Below are 7,217 nucleotides of genomic sequence, written 5' to 3' on the forward strand. Positions count from 1 at the left end.
GAGAGTGAACTGATCCATACACGCTACACCATATCTGCTTTAAAAAAAAAAAAAAAAAAAAGAAAAAAATAAAGAAAAGGGGTACATGCCTGATCTAACGCATACTGAAACTATGTATGAAACACCGATTAACAAACAAACCAAAAAAAAAAGTAAATACATTACAATACCATATTTCAAAAAAAGAAAGAAAGAAAAGAAAGACATACTCAAGGCTTATGACTGAAACAAGACAGAAAAAAAAAAATTCGCTGCGAGCAGGGTTCGAACCTGCGCGGGTAGAACCCATTGGATTTCAAGTCCAACGCCTTAACCACTCGGCCATCACAGCTCTTGTTAACACTGAGCAGAATCCTTAGCTCGTTCTTCAGTTTCAGGTTCAGTTTGAGGTGTCGAAACGTGCGAATTGATCCATGTCCATACGCTACAACACAACTGCTGTATGAAAAAAAAATGAAAAAAAAAAGAAAAGAAAAAAAGCCTGGTGAGGTATTGAGTGCCTACACAAGCTATATATAAATCATTAACATAAAATGAAATAAAACAAACTGATCAGTAAATACAGTGAAACATTACTAGTTTTGCGGCCGTGTACAACATCAACATGGAATGAAGTTTGAAAAAGAAAGATAATAATAATAATAATAATAATAATAATAATAATAAAAGCAAATAGACCAGCAAAATAAACAAGATAAGATAAGATGAACAAACAATGGTTAATGGTGTAGGGGAAAAAGTCTGGGACGATGTGTTTCACTGAATGGTGTAGGGGGAAAAGTCTGGGACGATGTGTTTCACTGAATGGTGTAGGGGGGAAAGTCTGGGACGCTGCCGTGTGTTTCACTGAATGGTGTAGGGGAAAAAGTCTGGGACGATGTGTTTCACTGAATGGTGTAGGGGGAAAAGTCTGGGACGATGTGTTTCACTGAATGGTGTAGGGGGAAAAGTCTGGGACGCTGTGTTTCACTGAATGGTGTAGGGGGGAAAGTCTGGGACGCTGTGTTTCACTGAGTTTCAAGGTGGCGTCAAGGCGTGCGGACAGATCCACATGCGCTACACCACACCTGTTTTACAAAGGAGCAGATGCCTGATTTACGCATGAACCAACGCAATGGTCAGGCCATCAGATCGTAGTATAGCACAGTATGTATCAGTGTATAAAATAATAAGCCTAACATGGAAAAAGAGAACTAAAACAGATAAACAGATAAGTCATCACACTGAAATATCATAAAGCCACACAGATGGCAAATAACTCAAGTCAAACCAAAACCCTAAAACTGACAGGGAAAAAATACATCAACTCTGCGAGCAGAGTTCGAACCTGCGCGGATTTCAAGTCTAACGCCTTAACCACTCGGCCATCATAGCACTAATTTAGTAGGCAGACACTTTCACTGATTCCTCAGTTTCAGATTAAGTTGCAAGGAAGTACCAAAGCGTGCGGACTGATCCATATACGCTAAACCACATTTGCTTTTTGAATAAGTATATTTTTAAAAAGAAGAAAGAAAGATGTCTGATCTTCGCATAAACCAACTGCTGGTCACATGCCTTGAGAGTCTACACTAGCTATATATAAAACATCAACATAACATGGAATAAGATAAGCAAAATAAACATTAAAATGTCATAAGTTCTACGATGTAAAAAAAATCTACGTGAAATAGAATAAAACAATTAAGTGACTGAAATGGGACCGTAAGTTCATTTACAAAGTCTGAGGCATCAATGAGAGTGAACTGATCCATACACGCTACACCATACATGCTTTAAAAACAAAACAAAACAAAAAACAGAAAAAAATAAAGAAAAGGGGTACATGCCTGATCTAACGCCTACTGAAACTATGTATGAAACACCGATTAACAAAAAAATAAAATAAGTAAATACATTACAATACCATATTTCAAAAAAAAAAGAAAGAAAGACATACACAAGGCTTATGACTGAAACAAGACAGAAAAAAAAATTCGCTGCGAGCAGGGTTCGAACCTGCGCGGGTAGAACCCATTGGATTTCAAGTCCAACGCCTTAACCACTCGGCCATCACAGCACTTATTAACACTGAGCAGAATCATTAACTCGTTCTTCAGTTTCAGGTTCGGTTTAAGGTGTGTTGAAACGTGCGAATTGATCCATGTCCATACGCTACAACACAACTGCTGTATGGAAAAAAAAAAAAAAAAAAAAAAAAAAAAAAAACAACCTGGTGAGGCATTGAGTGCCTACACAAGCTATATATAAATCATTAACAAACATAAAATGAAATAAAACAAACTGATCAGTAAATATAGTGAAACATTACAAGTTTTGCGGCCGTGTACAACATCAACATTGAATGGAGTTTTAACAGTTTCAGTTTCAGTTTCAGTAGCTCAAGCAGGCGTCACTGCGTTCGGACAAAACCATATACGCTACACCACATCTGCCAAGCAGATGCCTGACCAGCAGCGTAACCCAACGCGCTTAGTCAGGCCTTGGGAAAAAAAAAAACAAAAACAAAAAAAAAACAAAAAAAACGGGGGAATAAATAATAGATGAGCTTGCATAAATAAATAAATAAATAAATAAATAAATAATAATTATAATATAGAAAAAGGTAGTAGTAATAATATTAGTAATACTAATAAAATGATAATAATAAAACATAAATAAATAAATAAATAAGACAACAATGGTGATAAATAAGCAAATAAATGTAAAAAATGAAGACACACATTCACACATACACCCACACATGCATAACAGAAATGCACCAGACATGCAGTTTCACATATATGAAAGCACAGTCAAATACATATAAACGTACATGAGCTCCAACACACACACACACACACGCATTACCGTGCACCTCCTCTACCCCCCTCTGCACCGCTTATAGGCCCTCTCTGTCATTCACTAACAATTCAACAACTAAACAACAATGGGATGACAAGTTTTGATCCCTCTCACTAATTTACTAATAATTCAAGCATTAAACAATAACGCGATAACAAATTATTAATCAACTTCACAGAAAAAATCACTTATCTTTGCTTTGACGCTTGTAGGCTGTCTTTCACATACATACTGGCCACAGTGGTTTTAACACTTGACCGACCGTTTCGGCCCTATACACAATTTCAAATACTGCCCACACACACTTCTCTCGTGGTGGGTCCGCCAAGTATTACACAACTGCAACGGTCAATCTGCGCGCGCTCCTAGCCGGTGCTGCACCGCTTATAGGCCCTCTCTGTCATTCACTAACAATTCAACAACTAAACAACAATGGGATGACAAGTTTTGATCCCTCTCACTAATTTACTAATAATTCAAGCATTAAACAATAACGCGATAACAAATTATTAATCAACTTCACAGAAAAAATCACTTATCTTTGCTTTGACGCTTGTAGGCTGTCTTTCACATACATACTGGCCACAGTGGTTTTAACACTTGACCGACCGTTTCGGCCCTATACACAGTTTCGGCCCTATACACAGTTATTAATCAACAAATTATTAATCAACTTCACAGAAAAAATCACTTATCTTTGCTTTGACGCTTGTAGGCTGTCTTTCACATACACATACATACTGGCCACAGTGGTTTTAACACTTGACCGACCGTTTCGGCCCTATACACAGTTTCGGCCCTATACACAGTTTTAAAAAGAAAGATAATAATAATAATAACAATGATAATAATAATAATAATAATAATAATAGTAATAATAACAATAACAATAATAATAATAATACTAAAAGCAAACAGACCAGCAAAATAAACAAGATAAGATTTCGTGAAAACAGAGTAAAGTAAACGATATAAAACAGACGCGCTGGGCAGACTGAAAGCCACAAGATGTGGGAGAGGCGGGGTCGGGGGTGGGTGGCTTGCTGATCTTAACAAAACAACGACAACAACAATTCATATAGTGCTTGCACAGCAGCTGTTAGCACACCTAGCACCATCTCCTTACCCTTACCCCCCACCCCTGAGATCCCCACCATCAATCCATTCATTCACACTACCCAACCCACCCAACGCGCTTTGAGAGCCGATCCTAGTCCTACCCTAGCTGTGCATGAAAGATCAACATCATACAAAATAAGACAAACAAAAGAGATTGAAACATTCTTTAGGATAGGATGAAGAAGACACACACACACACACACAGACAATGTTAATGACTGAAACAAAAACAAAAGCAGACAGAAAAAAAAAAATCGCTGCGAGCAGGGTTCGAACCTGCGCGGGTAGAACCCATTGGATTTCAAGTCCAACGCCTTAACCACTCGGCCATCACAGCAACTGAGTACTAACGGCAATACTGGCAAAACATAACATTGTTGGGCTACCAAACCAGGCAATTGTTTCGATTGGTGTGTGTGTGTGTGTGTGTGTGTGTGTGTGTGTGTGTGTGTGTGTGTGTGTGTTTCTATGGACAGGCGTGCATGTTTGTCTGGGTGTGTACAGGCTGTCCTATTTAGTGGAAGTGATATGACTGAACAAAATGTGGAAAACACGCTACGGCCAATTAACACAATAACACACACACACACACACACACACACACACACACACACACACACACACACACACACTGACAACTGACACACACGCACGCACGCGCGCACATACACACACACAACCGACTCTACCCCCCACTCCCACCCCCCGGGACCCCCTACGCCCCCTCACACACACGCCGGCAGTCATCGATCTGGGGTTAATACGTTCAGTATGCAGTGCGCGAAGTTTGTGATAACGATCGACTTCTCTCTCTCTCTCTCTCTCTCTCTCTCTCTCTCTCTCTCTCTCTCTCTCTCTCTCTCTCTCTCTCTCTCTCTCTCTCTCCCCCTCTCTCTTTGTGCGTGTATGTATGTGTGTGTGTGTGTGTGTGTGTGTGCGTGTGTATATGTGCGTGTGCCAGTGTGGATGTGCCAGTGTGTGTGTGTGTGTGGGGGGGGGGAGGGGGGTGCCAGTGTGTGTGTGTGTGTGTGTGTGTGTGTGTGTGTGTGTGAGCCAGTGTGTGTGTGTGTGTGCCAGTGTGTGTACCAGTGTGTGTGTGTTTGGGGGGGGGGGGGGGGGTGAGGGGGTGCCAGTGTATGTGTGTGTGTGTGTGAGCCAGTGTGTGTACCAGTGTGTGTGTGTGTGTGTGTGTGTGTGTGTGTGTGTGTGTGTGTGTGTGTGTGTGTGTGTGTGTGTGTGTGTGTGTGTGTGTGTGTGTGTGTGTGCCTTCTAGCGCCACTGACCGTGGTGACAGGTCGGAGGCCAGTTGTAGTGTTCAAGCTGAAAAAATGAAGGAAAACGTTGCCCCGTGTGTGTGTGTGTGAGTGTGTGTGTGTGGGGGGGGGGGGGGTTGCCGGGGGGGGGGGGGGGGTTGGGGTGCGCGTGAGTGTATGTTGTGTGTGTGTGTGTGTGTGTGTGTGTGTGTGTGTGTGTGTGTGCCAGATGTAGGGTAGCATATATGGATAGGTTCGCACTTTTTGACACCTTGAAACTGCAACTGAGCTCTGTTACTGCTATATATATATATATATATATATATATATATATATATATATATATATATATATATATATATATATATATATACGCTAACACCACCACGAGAGAAAACGTTGCGAGCTGGCTATCGGTTCGCCTTTCCCTTCACAACACAGGACACTGTTGGAGCTTTCACACACACAAATCTGCTGTGACTGAATAAATCAATAAATAAGCTGAATATATAAACAAATAACAAAATACAAAAATAAAAGTGTTCCAGTTTCAGTTTCAAAGTGTCAAAGCGTGTGGGTTGATCCATATACGCTACACCACATCTGTCTGAACCTCACGTCAACTGAACCTTGGCCTTCAGACTTGTTCGGCCCGGGCGCTCAGTGGTTTCTCGCCTGAGTGTCCTGAGTTTGATCCTACCTTTCTAGGCTGAGGGTGGAGATTTTTTCCGAACTCCCAGGTCAACATATCAGTGTGCAGACCTGCTAGTGCCTGACACCCCCCCCCCCCCCCCCCCACCCCCACCCCTTCGTGTGTATACGCACGTGGAAAATCAAATACGCACGTTACAGATCCTGTAATCCATGTCATCGTTCGGTGGGTTATGGAAACAAGAACATACCCAGCATGCACACTCGCGAAAACGAAGTATGGCTGCCGGCATGATCGGATAAATGAACAAAACTGTCAAACACGTGAAATGGTACATGTCTATGTGAGCGTGTGTGTATGTGTGCGCGTGACTGAAACCTGATTGAATGATACAGGAAACGAATGACTAACAATGGCAGCTATCGGTCGGCTCTGCCCAGGGAGGCAGCCTGTTGTGCAAATGAGTCGGTGTTTGCAAAGCGCTTAGAACTTGGTCTCTGACCGAGGATATGTGCTGTATAAGTATCCATAACCTGTCCATATCCACCTGTGCTCCAAGTCTTACCTTCGTGAGGTCTGTGAAAACCCTTGACTGATGAGCGTACATGTTAGCAGCAAAGGTTAAAGACAGAAAGAGATTCAAGATTCAAGATTCAAAAACTTTATTACTCAAGGGTATAAAGATTTTAGGCATCGCCCAGTCTTCCAATCTGGGAAGGGGGGAGAGAGAGAGGGGAGAAAGAGGGAATACATATATATATATATATATATGTGTGTGTGTGTGTGTGTGTGTGTGTGTGTGTGTGTGTGTGTGTGTGTGTGTGTGTGTGTAAGAGGGGGGAGGGGCATGGAGGGAGGGAGAGAAAGAACGAGATAGAAAGATATGTCAGACAGACAGACAGACAGACAGACAAAGAACATCGCAAGGTCGCTGTCGTCTCCCTTCCCTTGTCTTCCTTCCCTGCCCAAACAGGCTGACGACACGACTCAGCTGAACACCCCCGGACGTAGCGTCCACAGCGACGTGGATGATGAATCGTGCGATCTGTGATCTGTAGCCTCTGGCAAAAAGCATTTGGCTCTCACCTGCGTCATAAAATAACTCCCCCAGCCCCCTACACACACACACACACACACACACACACACACACACACACACACACACACACTGACTACTCCCACAGCCACCCCCACCCTCTAGCACAAAACACGGACACGCATAACTCAGTTGACTCTTCTCACCTTCATTCCATTCTAGAGCGTCACAACACAACTTCCATCCTCACCCCCCCCCCCCCCCCTCCACCCCCACCCCCTGACCCTCCCTACCCTCCATACCCTCACCCTCA

General features: G+C 42.5%; 3 non-coding genes across 3 annotated transcripts; all 3 read right to left on the reverse strand.

The window, feature by feature from the left end:
• Positions 1–249: 249 nt before the first annotated feature.
• On the reverse strand, positions 250–331 carry Trnas-uga (transfer RNA serine (anticodon UGA)). Its single transcript has one exon. It is a non-coding gene; the product is annotated as a tRNA-Ser (tRNA).
• A 1,646-nt stretch (positions 332–1,977) lies between these two features.
• Positions 1,978–2,059, reverse strand: Trnas-uga (transfer RNA serine (anticodon UGA)). The gene has a single exon. It is a non-coding gene; the product is annotated as a tRNA-Ser (tRNA).
• A 2,159-nt stretch (positions 2,060–4,218) lies between these two features.
• Trnas-uga (transfer RNA serine (anticodon UGA)) lies at positions 4,219–4,300 on the reverse strand. The gene has a single exon. It is a non-coding gene; the product is annotated as a tRNA-Ser (tRNA).
• Between the last annotated feature and the right edge of the window lie 2,917 nt (positions 4,301–7,217).

This window comes from Babylonia areolata, chromosome 3 (assembly GCF_041734735.1).
Source record: "Babylonia areolata isolate BAREFJ2019XMU chromosome 3, ASM4173473v1, whole genome shotgun sequence".
In the NCBI taxonomy this organism is placed as follows: Eukaryota; Metazoa; Mollusca; class Gastropoda; order Neogastropoda; family Buccinidae; genus Babylonia; species Babylonia areolata.